Here is a 27,464-nt window from a genome sequence, read left to right on the forward strand (position 1 = left end):
ATGCTGTGCTGCGATGGAGGATCTTCCTGCCCGGAAAGAGTGAGGAGGAATAACGAGATTAAAACTGCTTCTGCCCTGAAACTTTGAATCATTTGTGTTGAAATCTTTGAAAGAGTCTGCTTACCTTTGAAGATAGTGAAGTCTGTGATGATTCCTAACAGTGGTTGCATCTTTCTCACGATCTCAGGCAAAATTTCAGTGGTTCTTCAGGGGGGCTGTCATCCTTTGGTCGATCAGAATGACTGCGGTACATGCGCTCTCACTCATGTGACGGCATATGACCACACAGTTGTGGGTCTCCCTGCGTCTTGTTTGTATTTTTCTTTATTGTGGTCAGTGTGGCATTTAACCATTCTTAATGCCTTTGGCAAGAGGGGTGTTTTTGTATTCGGAGATGTCACTTTAGGACACTCGCTTTAGATTATCTGTAGGAATAGGCATCATAAAAGTCATTAGAAGGTTAAAAAGGATCAATCACTGTAGAAGACTCTTAAATATAAGGTATTCAAGCCCGGTTACAGTTGAATAAAATCTGTTAACAACTTTAAAGGCATGATGGAAAACCCTTTGCATTGGTTAGCAAATACTGTATTTTTCCTACTGTTTGCTTATAATTTGACACTGCGAAATATCTATTTGTAAAAAGGCTTAACTAGTTGTAACCCATTTTGCTTTTTAAGATGATGTGAACACAAAATAATGATCATTTAGTGATGACTTATGTGTTTTACTAATGTACATCCTGTCTTAAAGTATTTTTCGTATCTCCTTCTTGTGAATAACTTCATCACTGAAGTATTTAAATTCAACATCACAGTGATTACTGTTATTATTTTGTACCCTGGGGTTCTTAGAGAATCTTTTAATGACTCTCTTGAGATGGCTTTGTTTATACATTTGTTTGAGCCTTCAGAACAACTACCATGTAACCTCAGTGTTTTAAGGTCTCGGCGGGGACCTGACATTTGGTAATTGGGGGAAAACTTGTTAGTAGAGATTTCAAAGTTCACCATTAGACTTGGATGTAGAAATGAACATCTGGGGATATAGGGAGACGATTTTGTGGAAGAGGACTCCTGGCAGAGGCTTCCTGGTGAAGAATACAGCTGATGCTTCACCTTTGAGGAACCTTTACAACACCCTGGGTGAGCCTAAAAAGTACAGGGTTTACAAACAGGAGTGCTTAATGAGTAACTAGAATTACAGTTGCAAAATGAGCTTAGAAGTAACATTAAATAATCATGTACAGTACCTGAGGCTCAGAAAGCAAATAAAGCTACAAATATCTTTATAGTCCTCTCTCACCATAATTAATTCTTTGTTCATTCCCCAGTCCTGCCAAATGTTATCTGTTGCATCACACCAAGAAAGTTACTGACTCTGGGGTTATTTCAGGCAAAGGCAGAGTGTGTGTGTGCGAGCGCACATGCGCAATATTCTTGACCTTTGAGAATGTCCTGCCAGAATGAGAATCCTTTATAATGAGAATCCAGTTTGTCAGCTGTAGCAGTGTTGAGCAGGGAGAGAGGCAGGCATCAAGAAAGCAAATCTAGGGTAAGCTGAACTCCATCTGGAGTTCAGTCTGCTGCCAGTGTAAATCCCCAGGTGCTTGTGCTAAGGCTTTGCAATGATGTGTCCCCCTGAATAAATGAGATAGTATGGTCTATGTTATCTTTGGACTCCCTGTACTTCTAATTTGTATTTCTGTGGATAGCAGGAGTAGGGGCCATCTGCAAAAGAAGAAATCACATCTTCTGAACCTTGGTGCAGATGGTTACATGCTGGTATTACAGTAGGAGTTTTCTTTGTGTTGCCACCTTGTTTTTCTCTAATGTACTGAATGCTTATCTTCTGTCAGTAAGAACAAGTTTAGGTTGTATTTTGTATAGTTAGCTTGCCCAGAACATGGCTTCAAGACCAAGTGGAAGAATCACAACTGAGAAGTGGCCATGAGGAAAAGAAGTTGTTGTCTGACAACTACTTCTCTAATCCTGTGAAAAGAGGGGTTTCTTATATTTGGAAATCAGCATGGCTGATGAATTTTCAACTTCTCAGGTATATGAAAAAGCAATAGCAAACTGAAGCATGACAGCAAAACAGGTAAGCAGACATCTGCTAGAGAGACTTCAGGGACAGGAGGGAATTCTTAGCCTGAATGCTGACACTCTTGATGCATGGGACAAGTGAGATTAGCCCAAGCACTGTGGTCCATTTCTGACTATTCTTTTTTCTGATTTAATTCATGGGTGTTTCAAGAATAAAGTGACAGCTGTTAAGAAATTCCTCATCTAGGCCTGTTTCCTACTTTGTTGTAAATGTCTGAGACCATGCAGTTGTCTGTTCACAACACACTTCCTGGTACAGGATCACACTAAGCCAGGTTAAGTGAGTAACCTGCAGTTGGGAGGTTTATAATTCCTTTTGAGTTGACCAAGGAGTGGACAGTTGGTCTTCCATGAGAGGTGCCAGTGCAACCTCCACCAGCTCCTATTCTGCATCTTTAAACCTGCACCCAACAGTCCCAGTTTTATAGGAGGAGTCACAGATAACATCATAGAACAATAAAATGATTTAGGTAGGAAGGGACTTCTGGAGATTATCCTCTCCTCATCTTCTCAGACAGTAGGACCAACTTCAAAGCTGCATCAGGTTTTCAGGGCCCTTGTCCAGTTGTGTTGCATCTCTAAGGATGGAGATACCAAAACCTTTCTGGGCATGTGTTCCAATATTTCACTACCCCTGTGAATTTTTTTCCCTTAATATCTAATTAGAATTTCCCTAGTTGGAACTTATATCCACTGCTCTTTATCTTTGCACAAGCTTCACCTTGAGAGCACCGTGGGAAGAGGAACAGCTGGGTGTATGGTGGTTTTTGTTTTTGTTTTTGTTTTTTTTGTGTGGAAAGATGATAAAAACTGCCAAAGGTCAGCCCTGTCTATTCCCTTTTGCACTTGGATCTGCTAATTGGTGGTGCCAAGGTATGTAGCGATGCCAGCAAAGTTTCAGTTGCATCCATCACCAGCAGGAGAACATTTACAAGCAAAACCAAAATAGGTTTTTTTTTACTATGATCAAGTCTGTAGCTGCCCAGCAAGGTTTATGGAGATGACAGGGTCGTTTGAGTGATGATAAGCCAACTGGATCCCCCAAAAGCTTATTGTTCTCATCTGACTGGCTTTTTATATTGTGTATTGTGAAGCTTGTTGGAAGCCAAGAGTGAGAATTCCTCCTAGACCTGTGGTTTCCATCTACATTGGGATGAGGAAGATGTGTCTGCTTCCTCCTCCCTCTTCTGATTCTCCTTCCCTTAAGTGTGGCTTTCCCATCTCAAGACAATATTTAATTATATTGCTTATGAGGTGTATCAGTGTTGTGCGTGGCACAAGGGAGGATGGAGCCTCTTACTCAGCCAACCTGCATTTTAAACAAGGTGGACAATGAAGTAGAGACAATCTATATCACTCATCAGTTTTTTCTGAGTTACCTTGATGTTAAGAGGCTCAGCTTTATTGCCCTAAATAAATACGGGATTTTTAAAATGAAGATGGAAATCTGATTTAAATGCTTTTGGGGAGCTTAGTTCCAAGGAGCACTTTTAGTCTTCCAGACTTTGGCTCCTGTTACCATAGAAAGCTGAGGTGTCTGAGAGGACTTCACTTGCTTCTAAGAGCAGCCTGAAGATCCTCTGTTGCATAGCTCCATTCATGGATATATTTGATGGTAAAGACAGCCTGGCTCTCGAAATCATTTCTGAGAATAACTGCCCTAGCTGGCATGTCTTCTCAACGTTTCGTCTAGCCTCTAACATCTAGCACTGGACAGATACTGACAGTTGTGTGTCTAATTTTTGGCACTTTTCCATTTAAGGTTTTAACCCGCTCCTGTTTCTCACACAGGAATTCCTTCCTTACAGCTGGATGAAAACTTCTTCTAAGTTTTATTTTTAAACCCGAATGCACTTGGTCCAAACCCCCTCTCAGAAATGGGCAATTATACTAATCTTTTTAGTAGAGGAGTCACCTTCAGTTTTTAATGTGATGAGTCTGATAGAAAATGAGAGGTTTAGAAACTGGTTTGTTCTGTGTATTAGGAGAGAAGTTTTCTGTTTCATGTAATCATGCATTGAGCATTGCCAAGCGTTTTTATTTTATCAGGTAGTTACTGTTGATTCTGGCTGATGAAATGCACATCTTGGCTTCGTGTGCAAAGGGAGCCCTTCTTAGGAAGTGGGGACTCCTGCAGGATGAGTAACTGATTAGTGCCGGATTGCAAGAACCCATAAAATGATTTGGTTTTGGTTGGAGAAATAAGAAATAAAATAAGAACCTAGAATGAATTGCAGATGTGCATTGTAGATTTTAAACTGGGAATCCTAAAACCACTTGCCTAAGTTGAACCACATTAAGGGCTTGAGAAACACCAGGTCCATGGGAATCCTGTGCTTATTGGCATTGTGTCCAGAAGCCTCTGTTTTTTAGGCTAGACACCACATTTTCAGTTAGAGACTATTTGAGTTCCAAGCAGATTTTTTTCATTTTGCTTTAAGCTAGATTAAAAAAAGGGGGGGGGAAGCAGCCAGCAGTCAGAATATTTTTGGCTTTTGTTTCCTTACCAGCTGTTTTTATTCTTGGAAACTCACTTCAGCTCCTGGTGCGTTTCTTCAATTTGTAGCTTATGAATTGCAGGAGCGGATGATACGCTGCTGACTTCACCCTCTGTGCGAAGTTGTGCGTGAGAATCAAGCGGCTGTGTGTTAACAGGGACAGTCAAACGAGTTCTCTGTCCTTAATTCCTAGAAAGAAGGAGCTTTTGTGCAAAGGTTGCTAGACAGGATCTCATGACCCAAATGTTGACTGCTTTTAAAATTCCTGATTTGTAAAGACTTCAGTGAGCCTTAGTATCTTGACGTTTTGCCTGTAAGGGAGCTGTGGGTAATGTCTGGTGCTCTGGAAACAATTTCCACAAAACACAGAGCAAAGACTATAAACAGTCTATATATAGAGGTCTTATTTACACCTTCCTCTTCTCCTTTTAGTTTAAGGGAGCTCCCCAGTTCTGCAAACCCTCGTCTCTGGCCGGGGAGCAGGATGCCCTTGCTTGCAGCCCGGTCCCCCTGTAGCTCTGTGCTGGCCTGCCAACTCTTGCTCCTTGGGCGGTCTCCGGCCACTCTGTCATCCCCCCTGTCCTCCCCCTTTTCTCTAGGCTGGGATCCTCTAATGTTTTCGTATTTCCTTTGATCTCTTAGTGCTTAGCCTTAGCAAAGCGGCTGCATCGCTGAGGTGGGGGCTGACATGTTGTCTCTTTGCAGCTACGAACCCAGAAACTCTGGTCGCTTATTTGCGGGGATGCTTCTTATCTCCGCCATGGTTTCACCTTTCTTGCTTGTTCCCTTAACAACCTCTTTTGATCCAGCTCCATAGCAACTAACCCATCATCCACCCGCACGCTGAGGTATGCATCATCAACACAGAAAACAATGCAGTTATCTCCTATTTATTGCTAATGGCGTCAATATTATTCTTCATTTGTCTGGTTTAAGAATCAAAAAGAAAAAAATTACCTTCCAACCTCTAATGGTGTGAATGCATGGCCTTGTCAAGTTAAGTCCTTTCTGGATGCATTTACTTTACAGTTTCTTCTCTTCTTTGATCTCAGCCCTGTGTGTTTTCTCTGTAGCTTTGATTTGTTAAAGCGTGTAGTGCTTTGTCATGAGCTTAATTTTAAGCACAGTGAGAGTGCTTATGTGCTCAAGCTTGTTCACAGATGCTTTTCTGTCTAGGGATTGTCGTGTGGATGAGAAACTAGGGATTGTGGCTTCATTCTAGCGAAGGATGGCACTGGGCTTTCATTCTGAAGAATTATTTTTGCAGGCGTTATTTTTTTCTACGCACTTAATTTATGGTGTGGTACGATAAAAAACATTATTTAGATTTCAAATGCAAGTAGCCTGAAATGAAGAAATGCCAGAGTTAAGGATGCCTGCACAACACCAACCTACCACAATGTGGGTGTGAATTATGACAGTCTTTAATTACATGACCACATACAATCTTTTTTCAAAGAACTATTGGCTTTCACAGTACTGAAGATGGATGTGCGCTGGAGTGTATAGTTAAGAAAGCTCTTGTCTGTTGGGCTCTCCCTCATTTGTTACAGTAACTGGAAGCTGTGAAGGGAACCAAGCAGTGTATTGCAGGGAAAAAAAGGGAAAGGTTTCATTCTTACAAAAGCTTAAGCTCTATTCTTATTTTTTTCCATAGAGTTCTTGTATAAAAGCGGCTGTCTTGAAGCTAAGCACAGCTGAGAACAATTGTTCAAAGTCCAGTCAGATATGTATCATTTAACCATCTCTGAAAGGAAAGAGAGATGGGCCCTGTGGAATAGGGTGAGGAGTAGCGGTGATGAGGAGGGGAGAGGGAAGAGGAGAAGAGAAAGGCGATAAATTCTCCTGGAGGAAGAAAAGAGCCAGATAAATAGCTTATAACCTGTGGAAGGTGATTGATGGAGGGAGAAGGAGATATAAATGGCACACAGTCCCTTCTGCTGTGTTACCTGAAGGTGGTCTTCTGAGCCTGAAAGCTTTCCTAATTTTTCCCACTGTACTGGTTGGGATAGTTTAATAAAAGAAATTTACTTACAAACCTAGAGCAACTTAGCTATAACGGTACCACTTGTGTAGTCAAGCTAAATGCTTTTAAAAAAAAAAAAAAAAAGTTCCTGCAATCTCAAGGTGTGTGCCTAATGGTAGTGGGAACTTTCCATCTTCCTCTGTTTGCTGAAAAATAAAGATAATACTACCTGTTATGCTTCCATTCCCACCTGCTGGCTTCTAGTCTCTGTGCTATTGTCCGTCTTTTGGAGGTGATGACGCTGGGGATGGAAGCCTTTTACAAAACAGTAGTTGCTCATCTGACTTCATTCCTCACTGAAAACTCCAAATGGACGTATTTGTACTTTCCAGGTAAAATAACATGCATTTTGTTTTTTTCATACTAATATTGGCAGTGGCCCTCACACCGCTCCCATTCCTGTATTGTCAGGCTAGGAGTGTTGAAAGTTGAGGAGGGTAGTACTGAGGATGTGCCATCTGGTGGGGCCAGCCATACAGCCTCGTGTTGTAGAGCCACGGGTGTACTCAGCCAGCAAGTTTCTCCTCTTTATAGCCTGGGAAAAGGGGAAGCAGAGGAGGTTTGAAGCAGCTCTGACTTTTGACTGTGTTAAAAGACCAGCTTAATCAATGGGAAAAGTTTAAATCAGGCTGTTTTAGTCCTGAGTTCTTGTGAGATCCAAGCTCTCACTGCAGAATCCAGTTCTGGTTTGAGATACAGTGCTGCCGAATGCTGATGTTGGTTATCTCACTCTGGGGCTGGATGCTCTTTTGAACACTTCTGCCTCGCTGTTGATATTGCCCCTGGAATTACAGTTAACATAGCACTGTAATTACAGTGCCACTGATAATGTAGATATTTATTATATTGTATTGTCTTGTTTCTCTATACTTTTAAACTGAATATTTTTATAAGGCCAAAGAAAGAATGAAGAGACGACAGCTTCGAAGAACACCGTATGTGTTTTCAGAGTCTTTAGCAAGAGGTTTAATTTGATTGTTCTAATTTATCATCTCCTTTTTGTGCTGGTATACTGTGGTTAGACTTTGTTCATGGTATGCTGTAACTGCTTTATATAATGTAAAGAACTTTGTTATTTCAAGAGCTGACAATGCTCCATTTCTTTTTTTTTTTTTCCCAGTGATACCATACTTTTTAAAAAAGAAAATTCAATAGGGTGGTTAGTTTACGTCTGTTAAAGCTGTCGCAGAAACTGCGATTTCCTTATTGGTAGTCATTTTTTAATTTCTATTGGATTTTGGGGTGGATAATTCCTTAGAAGTATAAGAATATGGATGATTCCTGAATTCTCTTCAGCAAGTCAGTTGCACTGTCTGTCTTAGACCCACAAAATCCCTTTGCTTTATATTGAATGCCACAGTGCTAAAAGAAGGGAAACTCTTTTTGGACAAATAGCAGCTTGCTGTAATCTTTTCACTTGAAATTCTCTTCTGTACGAAACACGTCACTGCGGCTCAGGCCTTTCCGAAGAAATTGAGCAATTTACTTTTAATTTTTGTCTTACTAAGCCAGATGATTATTTTTAATCATCTGTAGTTGTCGTGACCTTTGTTAGGATCACTCGGTGAGAGTTGAGCAAGATTCCTGTGTTTACGTGAAGACGGCATGACGGCGTGCGGAGATGCTTGTCGAGTTGGGCGGAACGGCTTCTCCCTCCTGTCCGGTCTTTGGGGATGTTGTTCTTCAGCTGAATGCTTCAATATCACTTACTGAATTGTTTGTTGCCTCCAGAAAGGAAATGATATTTTAGATTTAGTGGATTAAATCCTATGCTCTCCTAATAGCCTCAGGTGTTCATTGGGGTGAAATGCTTGAAGGATACCGGGATGCTGTTACTACCCCATCTTTTTGCATATAGGAAAAGAAGGGAGTAAGGGAGGGAAAAAAGGGACTGGGCAAACCTAAATTCTGTAGAAGCTGCCCGCTGCCATCAAAACTTTTAATCTTGGATTATTCAGTGTAGCCATGAGGCAGTTGGTCAAAGTGCATTTATGACCAAGAGTCTTAAAATTGTTGCTACGCAATTTGCAGTTAGTGTATCTGTTTTGTATCTTGAGGAGTTAAATTCCAGCGCGGTGGAGTCAGGGTTTTGATGCAACTTTGGAAAGCAAATGCTGCCAATTTGGGGACCATGACTTTTGTAATTGGCGATCCTGCTGTGTTATCCATAACAAACGGACAGTTCAAATGCTTTATGTTTATAGAACTAATTTCCTAATTTAAATGCCTATTTAAAAGCTCTGGTTTAGTGTTTCATTTCTCAACGTCCCTATTGTATTGAGGGATTAAGTTTCAGGTCAGAGTATTCCTGGATGTTGCTACGTGGTATGTTCTAGGGGCATTGTACTATCTGAACTGTATTGAATATGAAAGAATGCAATGAAAAACACTCTTGGTTGCATACAAATTATGTGAAACAGCGGAGATCAGAAAATGTCAAATGTGTGGCTGAATAACAATTATTGTGGAAAGTTTTATAGATGTGAAACTTAGCATACAGATTCTATAGCATGACGGTTATTATAAAATTAGTTCTTCGTTTTCCAACTAGTCATTTAGTGGATACTCAGTATATGAGATGAAACATATATGATTTAGTGGATACTACTTTAAATGTGTCTAACAAATCAGGTTTGATTTACAGCCTTTTAAGTAAGGAGAGCTATAGAGATATATTTTCCAATGACCTGACTTCAGTTTTTGAATTGTAAGTCCCTATCCCCCTTTAAAGCTAGTGGGAAATACTTGTATGTCCTACATCCAGTCAGGGGTTTTGAGTGACTCGTTTTGAGCAACGAAGAAGGAAAAAAGGTCAACCCTGTGGCTATTTGTTTTGTAAAAAATTTCAGTAGAGTTATTGATATTCAAATTAGATGTTTATTGTTTATGTAGCTGTGACCAGTAAAATAATATTTGATAAAAATAACTTAGATAATGGCAGTGAACTTTGGAAATTGCAGACTCTGGAAAATAATGTAGCATTTTAGAACACATTTGGAAACAGGTTTCTGTTGTAGCTTTTCAAGACCATCACCTCTTGTCTTAATCAGTAGTATGCTTGCTGAAAATAAACTGAACCTCCTGGGGGAGGGGGGAAACAAATATATAATGTCCCACTTTTCATTAGAATCTCATTAGTTTTGCAGTTATGAGGTATAAATCAAAAAAACATAAGTGAAAACAGCAGTTCCCAAAACACAGTACTGTTTAGATTGCTGCTAATGGCTGTCTGGCTCCTTATGCTTTATGTAGGTCTGTAATTGGAGTTCAGCAGGGTACTGCAAGGCTTTTGGGCTTGGTCTGGTACACAGAGACAGCACTAGAAAGGTGTATCTGTTAACATACATGTTTAAGAATAACTTCTGGTTCACATGGGTTTGAATAGGAAGTCAAGTCTTTTCACCAATGTATTCTCAGGGTATTTCGTACAAAGTGTATTTGTACACGTACTTAACTTGACCTGAAAAAAAGATACATTTTTAAAGAATTTCTGCTAGGATTGGGGGGGAGCTTAATTGAAAACTTTTTGTCTTGGATGTGTTTTGCAATGCAGCAATTCTAATTTTAGTGTAATAAGGACATTGTGAAACTACAGAGATCTGAAAATGGGCATGAAAATAAAGCAGTTAAAATGTGTCCCCTTCACACACACGCACAGTTTTTGCAAACTTATGTTAAACCAGACTGTTACAAAAGCCAGAGCGTTGATGGTTCATGACTCAAACAGCCAATAAAACTTCCAGAGGTCAAGATGAGGAGGGCGCACATCTTTCTACACAGTAGCTATAGCAGTATTGGGGAAAAAGTGCCCAGTTGCAATAGAAAGATTGGTTTTATTTCTGAACCTGACTATGGTTCTTTGCTCTCTGAGTTGAGTCCTCACAAATATAACTCTTTCCATTTCTGTCCCACCACTGCGGTTCTCGGGATCTGTTTCTTCTTGGTCCAATACACTTTTTCTGTTGCAGAGGTGGAAATCCCTACGGATTCACTGCTGTGTGTTTAAGAGCAGGTCTTGCACGTATATAACCAGGGAGACTTTTCATCTTAAGGCCTTTAGGACAAAGCTAGACTTGTTTTCTTTTTTTGTTGTCTGCTTAACCACATGTGTTTTATTGTAAATATGCTAGATAATATTTGCAGCAGTTTACAGAGAAGAAAATGTCTCTGACCAAAGTTCTATGGAAAAATCAATTCTGCCTTTTCGTATTGCAACAAAAAGATTAGCTGTTTGCATTTATGTAATACAGAGCATGCGTAATTTTAGAAAGTGGTACCTTCTTTCATACGAAATTGGAACTCACTGGGCCCAAACAGATTTAATAGCTGAGATTGGAGGGTGTATGCAAGTCTGTTCAAAATCTATTGTAATTTGACATGAACTTTGATTTCCTGCCAACCTGAGAATGTAGGTCAGGAAAAACAGGTACTTGTTTCTGCAACAACAATTTGATTGCTTTGGTATAATTTGCAGGAAGTGTTCTGCTTTTTCGAAAAAGATTTGCTTTGATTTATAAATCTTTAAATTTAGAAAGGAAAACGGGTCTTTCACTGTTTTCAAAAGTGCTTCATTCTTTCCGCAGTATGTGTTGGAAATCTGAATGCTCTTTTACTTGGGGATTAGGGGAGAAAGAAAGTGAAATACTAGCCGGTTTGAAATTTTTTACATTTTTCAGAGCAGTACAGACTGCACTAACGAGCATTTTTTGAACCCTTCCCTCCAGAGTGCTCTGGGATGCCATGTGGCCTCATTAACTTGGCTAGTCCAGGAACAGATTGAAAGCTGCTGTTTTCATGTATATTGTTTAAAACTTGGCTGCAGTGATGAGGTGGAGAGGGAGCATGAGGGAGGCAAAAAAAACAGAAAAAGGAGAGAGCAGGAAAAAGAGCCTTAAGGCTAATATTGTTAGTTGTTTTGTTAAAGATACGGAAATTTTTGCAATTCTGCTAGGATAACATCATTTTGGCTTTTCTTTGATATATTTCATTTGGGATGTCTTCTTTACACTTGCTGAGTTTAACTTGGATAGAGATGAGGAACTTGTACAGATTGGAGCACGACTCTAATATCTCTCTTGGTGGTAGATTAAAAATAAAAATACAGCAGTTTTGCGTTTTTCTTCCTGCTGTGGTCTAGATGTGGTGCAAAAAGAAACAGGCTTTCTATTGTACATACTCTCTCCTGGGTTTCATTCCATCTTGAGCAAAGGCACATCTACATTATGCCTCGTTTGGATGAGAAGTAGCTTTACACAGACTGACAAATCATTCAAGGTAGAGCTGAATGAAATCAGGCAGACTGACAACTAGAGAAGATATCCATGTACTTTTTAGTGGTGCACACTGCTTGAACATCTTGGATTCCTGGTTTATTAGCCTCAGTGAATCTGTGATGGAGCAAATTTGCTTCATTCTCCTGCCCTGCCTAGGAGCGGGGCTCTGGATAGTCATTGAATCACTCTAAAGTGGGCTTTTGGATACTTTATGGAGCAGCAGGCCATGGGTTTGTTCTCAAAGCTGGGCTCTTGTGAAGCTGGCCAGGACAAGAAGAAAAGTGTCCCGCGTGTACTAGGCCTTTCGTTCTCTGCTGTTCATTGCATTCCAAACAATTTTTAGGTCTTGCCTGGAAATCTAGTGAAGATTTTGGTAATAGTGGTATTTATGATAATACAGCCACAATACAGTAGTCCGCAGAGGGCCTTGGGCTCTCTTTTGGCACTCACAGGTTTTAGATAAAGCGTTTGGATATCATTTAGCCTTCTATTCCCAGTGTCCCCCACCCTCTTCTCCTCTCCTCCTCCCCCTCCTCCTTGCCTTTTATACAGAAATACCACATTTGCCTTCCTAGTCAGGCCAGCAGACATGGTATGACTCTCCTGATATCAAGTGAAACTGGTTGTCACTAATTACATTCTGTGAGGCCATTTGAAGCCCTTGCCATTGCTCTGTTGAGTTCTTGTTGAGGCATCGTTTTGATCTCGGAGGCTAGCTTTCAGGCTGAGAGCAGGCAGACTTTGCACGGTCTATGCCTAAGAGGGTTGGGGAATGAGACCTGGAATTCGAAATAGGACTGTCCCTCCAGCCCGGAGTCTTAGATTCTTCCTCCAGAGTCCTAGGAATGACAGTTCTGCAAAATCTGCATGTTCTAAGTGATTTATTTTGCTTTTAGACTACTGTATTGGACTTCAAAATTTCAAATACTGGTTATTCCAAATTTCCTATTGAAAATGTGTTAAAATTATGGGTTATGTTATGCTGTTGGTGTAAGTAGGAAAATGGAAACTTTAATGAAAAACAGCTATGACAGGTAATAGTTTTTTGTCATTATTTCTATGGAGTAACTGTACTGTACAGCTTTTCTTGACAAAAGTAACTAGAGTCCTTTCACAGATTCTGCTGAAAGGGGAGACACTGCGCTACATGAGGAATATAGTAAATAGGGTGTGCTATCAAACCTTTGAATTTTGCAGACTGTAAACTCTCGCTTCCAATTTTTCACATAAGAAAACAGTTGCCCTCTACTATTTTGTTAATTATGGCATGTCCACACACAAAGCTATTGAGGTGAGCTATTCCTTTGGGTATCTGGGATTGGAGATCATTTTAAGAAGTGTGGCTTTTTGAATCCTTAATGGTTGACTAACAGCTCTTGCTGCTGCAACTGTACAGATGTAAAAGCCAGCCTGATGCCATCTGATAAAAGCTTTCATTTGCAGGGTCTTTCTTCCTTGGTCCTGAAGTCAAAAGAGGGTACTGGAAATGCTTACATTTTAGCATCTTTTGCACTTTGTGGATCAATATGGCTTTAATGGTCAATTCTATCTAGGAATTGCTTCTTTTTCCCTGCTAATTGTTCGTGCAGCCCTTCGGAGACCTGGGCCTGCTTTAGTGGCACGGTATCAGATTGATTGTTGGTCCATCTGAGGCGTTATTGTCTCAAGCTTGGCTTCGGATGCTGCGTGCTGCAGCAGTGGGCGGCTAGCGGGGAAGGATGACAGATGAGTGGAGACTTCCTGGAGAGCAGGCAGAGCATCACCCAGCTGTTTAGAAGAATAGAGGGAGAAAAAAAGGAGAAAGGCAGATTATCCCATTATGTTTACAGGGCACTGGTCACACAAACAATGACTGTCCTCTTTGACAAGAGGATTGCTTAATTAGTTAAGGGTTTGATAAAGAGATGACTAAACATACAGTGCTCTGAAGGCATCTGCCTTTTAGTACGGCAGGCACATTCTCTGTGCTGCTTTGTACTTTGTACTACTTTGTACTTTGTTTTTCCTTTTTCCTGCGGTGCTTTGGAGGTCTCCAGAGCTTTGTTCCAAGTCCTAGAGATGGTTACTGTGAGCATATTAAATAAAGTTTCTGTTATCTGAGAAACAAAATTATAATTTAGCTGCCTGTGAACCAGTTCTGAGCATTCAGAAAGAATGACAAGATGTAAGCTATACTTAGGAAGGCATATTTTTAATGTATGTATTCTAGTATCTTCAGTCCTCTTATCTTTATAACTTTTATCCTTGCTGCTTTTTTCCTATTTTTAATGTGTGGCAGACATCACCAGGTTAGACTCCCTCATGCAGACTCTGAACTGGACCACAAGAGAGTCTGTGTAAATGGATTATTAATTATGCGTAGGTAAGTGCATGTGAAACCAATGAAGTTTTAGTTTAAAACATGTTTTGCAGTGGTCATAAGTTCAATATTGCACCAACTTAGACTTGCTTCTGAATCTGACCATAAAATCCTATTTGAAATCTTGAATTCAGATAGTATATTGAAATGTTTGTGTTAGTATTGATTCTAGTCTGGATACCTTCTCAGAAAAAAGGAGTATACAGAAATAAAGCCACTATTCAGTACTTTGTAAGGTGTTTTAGCCTAGCCATAAAATGATATGCATTTAATGTCCTGCTGCACTTATGGTTTGCTTGTTTTTAAATTGGTATCCACCTTTATAAACTAATAGTGACTAGATTAGCATAACGAGTTGTCTGTAATAAGAAATAACATTGTAGCAAATATGACTTTTTTTATGGAAGCTACTAAAATCTTTCTATTGCTGCATTGTTTTATTAAACCATCACTTAGGAACCACTTATTTGTAGTGTTTTGAGCCTCCTAGTATTTTTGTCTTGGAGACTTTTCATTCTTCCTAACTTTTGTGACCACAGGCCAAATACTCTTTAAATTTAATTTCTCATGGAGTGTGTGTTGTTAGGTAGTAGGTGTTTTATCACAGCCAGGGATGGTATGAATCAAGCATTTTTTAAATTCACTGGGGGATTGCGTATCAGGATTAACTATCCAGCGTCAGGAACATACTGCTGCTGTATCTTCCAGTTATTGATGTCGCATTTGCAAGCTTCTTTGTTTGCTGAGTGTGACAAGTGGGTCGGCTGCACCCTGCGTCAGCGTCCTTCCTCATCCGCGCTGGGCAAGCCAACGCGTTCAGGCCTTGCAAGCTCTGGGGGAAACAGCAATAAAGCTGCAAACACTGATTTAAGCGTAGGTCAGAAATGCCTCGGTCTCAAATAGCTTTTCTCAGTGTTCCTTTCTTAAAATAGCTGGGCGGTGAGTTTGCCCCAGCGTTCAAGAAAATGAGCCGTTACTGCCATTCTTAAGATTAATTAAAATGTAGAAACATAGCTGCAGCCTGATGATTCAAAGATCTTATCTGAACATAGACACTACCTTGTGCCTCTTGGGGCCTCTTTCTGCTCATTTTCCTTTTGTGCACCAACATACGGCTTGACGCTGTATGGACACAAGGGAGTTGCAAAAGGACGGTGAAGCGTTTACGACCGATGTTTGCTATTTACAGAAGACTATGGAGCGCAGCATTAGTGCCTCACTTACTGAATTTCCATTATAGCCTTGTAGAGATGCACAATGTTTCCCCTCCAGTAAACAGCAGCTTTTCATTTAGTGTCAATGCAGTATCCCACCTGTGTAATGTCTCCAGTTCAGGTCAGTGTTGCCGCAGCCTGCCTTGTTTTCTTGTCTTCCACAAACTGTTAGACTTCAGGAGTCTGCAAAAGGCCCTCTGAAAGAAATTCAGATCTAGTTTCTCGTCAGCACAGGCTGCTGCTTCGTGCTTTCATAGCAGTGAAGATAAAGTTTCTCTTCAGTGTGAGCTGTGCCAACTTGACCACCCGCAGCTTTGACAAACAGTATTGTTTCAGCAGTAGTTCAGTGGAAGACGGAAGCATTTGAAGTTATTAATAATTCTTAGGAGGTTGCAACTTTCTATTTTGAGCGTGTTGCCTCTGATTCCTTTTTGTGTCCCAGAAGGCTGAGGAGAAGCTGAGAAACTTGGTGAGGAGTGTTCGTGCAATCAGGCTTACCTGCATGAGGGAAGGAATATTGCAATTCTTCCTAAAATGCACTGTGTCTACCTGCCCCTAATTGAGAACAAAATTACTGGTTTCCTCAATCGCAGTATGTAAACCTCACTGGGACAGGAAAACCCCACTTCTCAGGGAGCTTTTTTCTTTAAGGTTCTCATGAACATGTTCCAAAGTGTTGCATCTTGGGCAGTTCCCCTGTTTCTGTCCTTTGCAGCATTGCCCTACTCTGTGGATTTTTTTTTGCTTTTTAAACATACATCACTTTCTCTAAACACCATCAGCCTGTGAGAAATTTCCTCTATGATAATCAAGTTAAATAATAACTTTCCTGGACCTTATTTCTGTCCTTAGCCTGACAGAAGTCCCTGAAGATTGACTGGCACAACCCATCATGCTGTTATGCACTGTGCTTTAAGAAACTGGGCTGCATTTCTGCAAGGGATACAGTTGGTTAATCACTGAGTGCTAAGGTACCTCAAACATGTTGAAGAACACACAGGATGGCCACAAACAGCGTTGTGTATCTTTCTGATAGCCCCTTTCTTGTTTAACGGGACGCCTACATGTTTTCTGTGGTCTCATCTCCCTGAAACATTCTACAGGGAGAGCTGTGCTTATGTTTTTCGAGCTTGATCTGTGCTGTGCATATACCTCTTTGAAACTAGACAGAAGAAATATTCTTCTGTTCAGGTGTGTGGATGTGGACAGTAAGTACTCGTGTGTTTCTAGCTTTTAGTAGCACTATAGCAGCAGTACTCAGAACCAGAGGGAGCAGTTGTGGTGCCTGGACTGTCACCTCGTTCTGTGCCGAAATGTTGCTGCTGCAGACCTGCGGCTACTCCGGCCTCGGCAGGGTTATGCACATCTTCCCTCATTTAGTTTCTGTAAAATATGACCTGTCTGAATTAGGAGTTAGTACCTGCAGGGAGGCTGGGACAGCTTCCTTTAAGAATGGGAGTGAGAGGATTTTTTTCCTATCTCCAAGCTAATGCATGTACATTGCTGAGGGCCTTTCTTAAGACAGCATGCATAGCTAGTGTTCCTCTTCCACTTTTGAAACAGGAAAAAAAAGTAGTTAAATAGCATTGCTCTCTAGCTTCCTGGCATGGAGGGCCATTAAGGCAGACAGGTGAAGGAAGGGATAATTTTTTAGGGCTATTCTTAAAACTTTCAAGAAAGCATGTGGCCTTGGAAAGGGATGGTATGCAGACAAGGTAGAGGCAAGCAGATGCAACAGAGCACCTTCTGTTGTGGAGATCAGCCAAAGCACCCAACACTTCTGTTGTCGTGCATTCTTTGGACATTGCAAAGTGCTGATCCCATGCAGCATGCAACCCCTTTGAGGTTTAAGAAAGAACTTGAGGACCTGATCTCTCTTTAGCTGAGAAATGCATCAGTTCTGCCAATTTTGAAAAGAATGCATAACATCCTGTTCTTTCTACTGACCCATCATAAGCAAACAACCAGCAGCATCTCTTCCACAGTGCCTGGCAGCAGCATGAAAAGGGTGGCCTCTAAATTAATAATACCAAAGCAGAAGTTATAGCTCCCTCTTAGTTTACTCTTCAGACCCTGCAGTTTCTGATACACATCTGCATAAGCAAACTCGCAGTGGGATTTTTCTCCAGAATGCTCTCTCCAGCGGTTACTTTGATCTAGTGTGGACTTGTGCGTACGTAATGCTTAAGAGGAACTGTACAGCATTGTGGCAAAGTGATGTGGATGCATACTAGCTTGATGAAGCTAACTTGCTGCCCTGTGAAGATGTGAACTGGACTGTAACATCCCAGAGTACACATGGCATTTCATGCTGAAATGAAAAGGGAGTGAACCTGAATCTTTCCAGCAGTTGCCCACAGCTCTCCTGTTTAACTTTGAATTTGTTGCCAGTTGTTCAGATGCCACATCATTTGGCAGAGGTAAATCAGAAGTTCTTGCCCATGCCTAAAGGAGAATAGTATGATGTTTATAACATTTGTGTTATTTTATGGGTTGATTCATCATCATAACTTAAAGGTTTTTCAAAAGATACTTAAAACTATGCACTCTAGGAGGAGAAAGAAAAAGGAGCTACCTACAAACTTGAGTGTTGTCTGAAACCTGTGTAAGCCACAAACCTGCTAGCCTTATTTCAAGTGTGGATAACCTGTTAATAACTATGAACGAGGGTGGTAGATGAGGAGCTGTAGACAGTTAGGATTTGAGGGATTTGCTAACAATAGGGATAACAGAAGAAATGTTAATTTGAGAGGAAATCATTGGATTATTCTGCTTTGATTCTAGTAGCATTTAGACATGGTCTGGAATGAAAGTTTTCATGGAGAAATCAACATGGCATAGTTTAAGCTCCTTTGAGTGAATAGAAAGGGAGATTAGCAAGGGAAGCAGATTGAAATGGAGAAAACTTAACTGCATTGCTGAAATTACTCATCCATCCAGCAAAGGCATGTGTGTTTAGTATTGCTTCTACAGCTAAAGCTATTCAAGCAATGTCCCCAGAAGAGAGAAAGCTTGTTATTAAAAAAAAAAAAAAAAAAAAAAAAAAAGTTTTGTCAAAGACAGACTACCCTCCCTCCCTCAATGACATGATTCTCAAAATTGTCTCTTGAGCTTGCTTGAGTATCTGTCAGTCAGGGTGTGATACATATTTTTTTTCCTCTCTCCCCACCCCCTGCACTTTTGCCAACATAATTTTACTTCCAAAACTTTGTAGTGCAGATAAGCCTGAAGAATCTCTCTTGGTGATCCCATAAGATCAGCCCCCCAAAGTGAACCATTCAGCAGGAGGCAAAAGTTCAGATCATGTTCTTGCATGCAGTGATCTTTGTATGTTAGGGCTCTGACTCATGTCTGCTGGCCAAACAGCTGCAATAATTTAGGACACGACTGTCCCCCCCACTGTTTATTAGTGCTGCAAAAGGAATGTGTCCTTGTGTCTCCATTTCTCTAGTTCAGAGCGCAGCAGTTTAGTCCAAATACTTTCACCCGCTGTTCACACTAACGTGCCAAGTAGAGAACTGAGGCATCTGATGCTCAGGCTTTCAGCCAGCTGTGCTGTCCAGGCAGTATCTTCTGCCAGAGGAAGGTAGGGCAAACAGCTGGTGAGGATAATGTCTTAAACCATCCCAGCTACATGTGCTAGAGCTTGTCAGTCAAAGCTTTTTGGAAGTGTCAAACTCTGGAGGATGGTTAATGCATTAAAAAAAAATTCAGTGCAAGATGATTTTGTCAGGGAGTAGATTTATGTAAGATTATGAAGCTTCATCAGCAACGTGGGAGAAAAATCTTCAAATGGTCTCTGTCACGGACTGTACTGGACAGATGTTAATGGCTGGGTTCATTGCTTAACAGTTGTGTTTAAACTTGTAATCAAAATACTAGGAAACAGACAATAATTGTGAAGAAGTCAAAATGAAACTATTCTGGCTCTGTTTTAGGAAGTAGTAAAGTTGCATATTAAGTACCCAATGTTATTCTGCTTACAGGGCTAATACAAAGCTATTCTAGGATTGGAAATGGTAAAACAAAGAAAAATACTTCATTTTTTAAGGGAACTCGGGAGATACTGAATTGTCAGCATTTAAAGTAACTACACTGCATCTTCTAGTTAGAAGGAATTTACATGTTACTATGGCAATCATCTTGGTTATTTAGTCAGCTGGCATTTTAAAGTTTCTTTTTTGTATCTCATGCGTTGTAGTGGCTAACAAATTGGAATTAAATTTGTGATGTGTGTTCCACATTGACCTGTTGTTCTAGTTGCTGAGAACTTTTTTTACACTTTGATTCTGGTTGAAATTCTGTGATTGTGTATTTCCAAAGGTTACTTAATTTTTTTAAGTTGTTTTGAAAGCCAAACACTACTTCGGGGGCAATTCTACTGAAGTGGAGATCATTGAGAATATGCCAGCATGAGTGTCTACTGAGATTGCTGTTTGCCCTTGGGTTTACCCAGCATATGCTAACTGGGAAGTAGTGCTTATTCTTCTGGCCTTTCCCTCACACAGAGAAAAAAAATTGAGCAGAAAAATGAAGACAACAATGCTGAAAATCAAACTCTAAAGCTAACATATCTCAAAAGATTAGGTTTATATTTTGCTATTGCATTTACACAGTGTGTTATCCTTGGTATTCATTGTTCAACTGAAATCTTAAAAGTGCAATACAAGATGTTTCAGGGTATATCACATTAGTGATTTAGTTGAGCAAACCCCTTGACTTCTGGCATCTGCTGGTTGCTGGGTTTGGGTGTCATTAACTCTTTGCACTGAATCACATTCACACTTCTCAGTGTACCTGCATGTCTTTGCAGAGATGTTGCTTTGGATGTGTTACAAGATTTAAGTTGGGTATGTGGCAAAGACACATGTGATCACATCTTCCCTTTTGGGAGAAATGGGATGGCACAGAGCCTTCCTGCCAGGCTCTGCCTTCCAGGTACTGCCACAGGTGCCATTTTCCTGCTGCATGATCCTCTTGCCCAGCGTAGCTCAGGAATGTGGGGCAGTCATGATGCTGTGTTGCAAATGGTAGATGAGAAGCGTGAGATAGGGCCAGCTGAGGGAATCTTGCATCAAAAGCATGAGCTGTAGGGGGTCTGTATGGCTGGCTGATGTCCAAGCGAGAGCATTGTGTTTTGGTTTATTGCCCTCTTCATTCTTCAAATTAGTGTCAGAGTTTGGGTCACCTCCCTGGTACATACGTTTTTGGAAAGAATGTAGAGGATAGATGCTGCAAGCAAGGTGTTGGAGGGTGTTGGAAGGTGAAAAGGATGAGAAATCAAGAGGTAACACCAAAGATATGAGAAGAGGGTGGCTTCCTTTATGCAATGTGGTCACTTAGTGGAGCAATCTAAGGGGAAGGAGGGTTATCTGGGGTTAGTATTGTTTTACAGAAAGATCTGGGCAAACAAATAGGAAGAATTTAGACAAAGTGAAATGTTGACATAGAAAAGGAGATATGGAGTATGTTATCAGGATATGGCCCTTCCAGCCAAAAACATCTGTGCCTGTTCTAGATGCTGGATGGCTTTGCAGGAATGAGGCAGGTCGGTGGTGGTTTGTCAGTAGAGGGTGCCAGAGACCAGCAAACCAACTCACACTCACTTAGTCTCTAAAGGGAGAAGAGGTGTGAACCACAACACCTTGAGGTTTAGAGCTGGCATCTTTCCCTGGGGCCAGAGAGCCGTGAAGGAGAAACACCTCGGATGCCAAGAAAACTGTTGGCCTTGTGTTTCAGCAGTCCCCTCCTTTAGTTAGGCTGGTTGTTTCCAGGGCGAGTTTGCTAAGAGACTGAATGAAACTAATTTGTAAGAAGAACAAGATGAGCAGGGAGGGCTTGGTCTGGGGAGTGTTATCTGTTCATGTTGCTGGTAGAGTATGAGAACTTCATAAGACTTTGGGGAGGCAGGGGGAAATAAGAGAAGCCAGAGATCAGCAGACCTAGTAGCTATTTTGAATTTTGTAGAGGAGACAAACTTGTGTGTGTGCGCTGTCAGCCTGCTTTGCAGGAGCCTCTTGGTGGGAGAGGAGATTTGCAGGTGATGATCTTGATGCAGGTTGTTCTTGGGAGCCTTTCAGAAGAAGGTCAGAGCAACTGTGTGGTGACATGGGAGAGGCTGTTGGCAGATGATCTTCTCTTGGTGCAATGAGCCTCTTAGATGCTCTGTTGCAATTAGCTTGCAGGAAGTGAGATAGCAAATGGCCTTCCAAGTAATTCAAAAGGTTGCAGGAATACTTAAGAATCATTGATTGTATTTACTTCTTCCTCCCTATCTGTGCTCCCTTCTGATCTACTAGGAAAAGGGGCAAACGTTATTCTTATCAGATGCCCTGGTGGGAGAATGCCTGGATTTAGACACAAGTGAGGAGGACAGCAGTAGAAGCCCTGTGTGGAAATGCATGTGCCTGGGCTTTTCTGCCAACTCGCACATGTTGTAGGAGTCATGGTCTACCTCAAATGGGAGAGCTTTGAGGCAGAAATCACTGAAGCATCATGTTTTAAAAGTCTTACTGGGTTTTCAGAAACTAAAGTCCAAGCTGTGAAATTTCTCTCCCTCCCCCTTCTTTTCTCCCCCTTCTTTGGAAAGCAGGATTCATCTCATACAGTTGGGTGTTAGGTTGCTTTTGCCCACCTTCTGGAATAAACCACTCCATTTTCAGCAGTACAGCAAGGAAGAAGTAGTATGCGCTGCATTAAATTCAGTTGGACACTGCTGGTAAACTGTTTATCCTGGCTAGAAGGGGAAGCCTTCTTGAAGCCTTTTGAAGTCACTGCTTTTATCATGTAGGGTCAACTCTACTGTCATGAGTAAAATGTATGGAAATTAGCTGCTGTCCTGCGATTTGCACAGTCAGCTAGAGATTATGACAGGCTGGATGTGAACTTCTCCTTGCTTTTGAGTATTGCTTCATGTAGTTGGTTGATACCAATGTACTGCAGTTGTGTTATGATTGGTATCCAGTTGATGCCAGTGATGTGCTGTACATCATGCATGCAGGAAGACATGTTCCCTGGTGTACAGAGCTTTCTCAAAGGTTTCAGATTTTATTTATGCCCTTGATGTCACAACAATTTGTTTATTGATGTTAGTTACTTGGACAGGAACTTCCATTAAAAATACATGCTTGTCAAGCTGGCTGGTTTCACCATGCTGAGGGTGGTAGCCTTCATAATCTAAAAGACTGATAGACATCTGTTGATATTTTGTCAGCTGCTCTCTAGTTTTAGTGACAGACTGAATGAGGCAAAGGAAACAGTCTTAGAATAGTCTAACTCTGCTGATTTCTACTGTATTTGTTCTGTTTTGAGCCTTCAGCTCTTCCACTGAATCTTATTATGCTAATAATGGTAATTCACATTCTTAAATTATCAAGAATGAATTATCGTGTTGTGACTATTCTGTTAACCTGGGGCAGAGAAAGAGGGTTGTCCTTATCAGAATGAGCTACATAAACCAAATACACTTAAAAAGTACAAAAGAAGGCTCTAGGTGTATGGTCTTGTCCTGGTGTGTTCTCCATAACACACTTAGTGCTGGCTTCAGCTGCACTGCTGTTCCTCGGGATGTTAGGCAGACCATGTCCAGATGGGCCAGAAGTGAGCTTGTCAGCCAGTCTGTTGGGGTCTAGTGGAGATCTGCCCTTTTCAGGCCATTGGTAACAAAGTGCTCTTTTGCACAGAGTTCAGGTAATGTTGCTTGCAGGCACTGGCTGGCAGCTTCTGCTGCTTTTTTTTTGGGGGGGGGGGGGGAACATCAGTGCTTTTCTTTTTTTTTTTTGTTTTTTTTCCTGTACCCTTACCACAGAGAAATGAAGGTTCAGTTTCTGGGTTGTTAGAAGGCTTATGTGATAAAGGAATGACTATGTAAAAATAGTTTGGAATTTACGTTTGCTTTTCAATCTTTTCTATGAAGAGGAATTTAGTATATGTAACTTGTTTCCACTTTGGAATAACTTTGGCCATTGAAATTGCTTGTAAATAGTCTCAGGTAGGGAGGTAATGATATGTGACAAACTGATGTCTGAGATGATGTGATTATAAGCATGGAGCAGAGAGATTTCAGGTGGTGTAGTTCAGCTGGTGCCTTGTGCAGAATGGCATAGGTGTTGCTGGGTTTGTGGTGGTGGATGGGAGCTCCTAAAAGCCAAACCTGGCCCCAGGACTGCTGATTTGGATTTAATGCACGATCCAAAATCAGCAAAACTCAATGAAAAAACACCAGTGGATTGTCTTGGATAATGCTTTTGTTAGGACTTCCGCCTTACTATTCCTACGTCATTTCTTTCTGGAAAGGGATCTGTGATGCTGGACACCTTTCCTCTGTATGCCTGTGCATTCTGTAATGCAAAAGCAATAAAAGGTTGCAAAAATGTGAAATAAGCTTAGAAGTCAGTCTTGAAACAAACAGAAATAAGCATTGCTTCCTAGCATTTGTCGTCTTGTTTCTAAAGCTTTAGGTTACTCTCACTTCACATTTTCAAATCTTACTCCATAATCAAGCAGAATAGAAACTTGCTTTTTATTTTTGTGTTGTTTCTGAGGGGAGAGAGGAGATCTTTATGCAGTCTCTTCAATTCAGCTGGACGGCTTCAAGAAAAACACCCACTACTGCAAGACCTGAGACAGTGTCGCAGGAGTTGACAACAGAGGGTTGTGAAAATATCAGGAGAAATATTCCCTAGTTTGCTTTGTGCGGCTCCCAGACTCAGGGTTCAGGATTCTCTCTTATGTTTGCTCCAGCACTGCAATGGCCCTGCTTGAACTGAAAATGCTCAAAAGGAAACCGGTGGCCTTCAGTTCCCTGTCTGGTGTTTGTTGTAGCCTCAGCTGTTGGTAAGGAAGCAGGACTCTGAACTCAGTGTGTCAGAGTAAAAAGCCTTCCCATCCACCTGGACATTGCTTTTACCCTTGAGGCAGTTGTAAACAGGAGAGTTAGTGGAGGCTATTGTAGGTTTACTAGACATTCATTCATTTTACTTCAGACTGTGTGCATTACTCAGGATGACTGGTTACAAGCATTAACTCTTTTTGCTTAAATAGGAAGCAAAACACCCCTGTGGGGCACTAGTCCCCAGATGAAGAGCTCAGCAGTAGCAACAGCTGCTCTAAAGGGAAATCGGGAGTCTTCAATGAAGCAGCTTTGCAGTTCTTTGCAGAAGCCTTTTTCTTCAGCTATTTGTGCAGGTTTTCTTATGAGGAATACTTTGAATCAAGCAGAACAAATACATGACAGTGATTATCTTCTAATGTGCTGTCATTCACCACTGTAAATTGATGAGAACATCATGCAAGATTGAAGATGTGGAGTTGTTCTCCCTCTGAACATGCTTGACCTAGACCTTAGGTTAGGCTGACCTAACAGGAAAAAAGCAAGCTTGAGCCTGAGTACAAGAATAGCATATGAAGAATGAGAAAACAGCCTTTTTAATGAAGAACAGTTGAACTGCTTTTAACATTAATTCCTAAATTGCTCTAATATGGTGTAAAAAAGGCAAGGTTTGGGTTTTTTTTAAATAACTTCATGGTTGTAAGAAGCCCTGAGGAGCAGTTTTAACTTTCTACTGTTCGAAAAAAAAAAAAGTGCCTGAAAGTGTCTTTCATCAAGGAACTTTCACTTTAGTAAACTATAGGATGTGTCTGTTTAATGCCAGTGACCTGAAAAGCTACAAACTGCTGCAGAACTAAACTGAAGCAGGCATTCTGTAGCAAACAATGTTCCCTGTTGGGGTAAGGAAAAGGGAGCAAACTCTGATACCAAAGTAGTTTCTCTGGAAATCTCAGACCTTATCTCTGGGTAATAAGGTAGCCCCTCTGATCAGCCTGTTCGTGTTTGATCACCTTCAAAGTAAAAAAGTTTTTTCATATGTTAAAACAGATTTTCCTGTATTTCAGTTCATGCCCATTGCCTCTTCACTGGGCACTGCTGATAAATTTTAAGATAACTGTTAAAACTGCAGGCAATTAAAATATCTCGGAAAGAATGAGTAGGTGATAGATGCCACAATTCAGGATGGAAATACCAAACTTCAGAATGGTGACACTTGAATTCATTTAATATTGGTGTTTTGCCTGACTGTTTCTGGGGTGTTTCTCCAGGTGCTAATGGGCCAGCAGAGCCATTATATTCAGCTGTGGTGTAAAGTAGTGGTGGAGGGTGGCATTCAGCTAATGGAGCACAGGTGCCATCACATGAAGTAGCCACTGAGACTCTCAAGGGAGTTAGCAGAGAAATGCGTAGTCTAGAGACATCTGCTTCAGGTCAGCTCCCTAGAGGTGCCTTTTTCTCCCCACTGGTTGTGGAGGAGCACCAATACTCTCTGCAGCCCATCTGAGAGAGGCTTCTGGTGGGATCTGGGAGTTAGTGTATCCTTGGAGCTCTAATGAGCCAACGAAGGAGATAGTCTTGGGGAGCAGAAGTTTAGAGGTGTATGTGTAGTGTGGGTGATGGCTGCCCTCAGACCAGGCTCCCCTGTGGAGATGACTGGGCCTTTCAGTGGGACTGGTGTCTCCAGGAGAGCCTTTCTGTCTGCACTGATGGCCTGACCTGGCCCCTGGCTGTCTGGCATGCACAGGAGGCAGAGCACGGCTCGCTCCAGGCTGCTTTTGAGGCCGCTTTGCGGTGACAGATAGACATATCCGATGTGTCAGATAAAAGCTGCTCTGGATCTATGAATTTGACCCCAGGACGTTGTGATTGAGGGTTTGGTTTTGTTTCCCTGACCCTCAAAAGCCAGTCCTTCTGGAATTTCTGTACACTAACAGTTAAGGAGTGTAAAAGAAATCTTGTCAGAGTTCTGGGAATCTGCCCAAATGCATGTTTGTGGCAGTTACTGTGGCGGGGGGCCTCTTGGGAGGCAACCTGAAAAGCCATTGCTTGCAAGTGGGGAAGATTCTTCTCCCTTGCCCAACAACTTAGCAGAGTCGAATTCATCCAAGCCCCAGACCATGAACTTGCCATTTCGGTGGTTTTGTATTCTCTAACTGATCACAACTGAGTTACGACCCTTTGTGTTTTCTAGGAGACTAATGGGATAAATGGTGTTTAGGTTAAATATTTGTTCCACTTTTGGTGTCCCTCCCCCTGCCCCTCCTGCATCTGTCTGTCTTTGTTTTTCTTCTCTTAAAGACACTGCTTGTATGACATGTTGAGGTTAATTCTGACCTACTAGATCACATACTTGTGCTGCTTGCAGTCAGTAACTTAGTGTGTGTTGCTACTGAAGATGCTGTCTGCAGCACCTGATAAGAATATAAACCTTTTGAGTGCCCCCTCTGAGGCTGATTTTTACCCAATGCTAAACCTGGGATGGATGTTTTCTAAGTTAAGTGTCATCTGTTGAAGAGCATGAGGCTCTGACCACATCCAGATGCGTTGTTGGCGCCATATGATGTCCTGTATGGTGTTTTAAACACTGCTGCTAACAGTGACAAAACCCAGTATATCTGATGTGTATCTTCAGTGTGTTGGACAGTGACTTAAATCACTTGTTGTTTTCCCTAGTACATTTGTATTTTTCTAAGCATTTGTGTTCTACCAGCACACTCAGTATGAGTACTCTCGAGGGGGAATTTCCTTCCTGATAAACAATTCTACAATGTGATTCAGCAGGAAGGATGTTGTGGTTAAGGCACTGGATTGGGATTTGGGAGACCTGGGTTCTGTTCCCAACTCTGCCACAGTCAAGATGTGATGAGTGGAAGGGTGAACAAACAAAGAGGAGGAGCTGTTTAACCACGGCAAAAATGTTTTCACGTGGATTGTTTGTCCACTTTGAGGGTTGCATAGGTCTGTTTTTAGATTTTGTTATTCAGGCAAGTAAACAGCTTTAGAGACTCCTGTTTATTCAGTTAAGATCTGACAGTAAATCTTGCATTATTCCAGAAAGCCAGATATGGTTTTAACTACATGTAATGACTTGCATGAGGTTTCAGATGCCGTTTCTCAGTGTTTCTTGGTTGACTTAGTTCACCAAGCCCCCACATAGTT

The 27,464-nt window shown here is 41.3% G+C and overlaps 1 protein-coding gene across 9 annotated transcripts in view; it reads left to right on the plus strand.

Moving 5' to 3' along the window:
• EXD3 (exonuclease 3'-5' domain containing 3) overlaps nt 1–27,464 on the plus strand; it is a 335,146-nt gene that overhangs the window by 37,895 nt on the left and 269,787 nt on the right. The gene's annotated exons all lie outside the window — the stretch shown is intronic.

Source organism: Apteryx mantelli, chromosome 21, assembly GCF_036417845.1.
Source record: "Apteryx mantelli isolate bAptMan1 chromosome 21, bAptMan1.hap1, whole genome shotgun sequence".
Taxonomy (NCBI): domain Eukaryota; kingdom Metazoa; phylum Chordata; class Aves; order Apterygiformes; family Apterygidae; genus Apteryx; species Apteryx mantelli.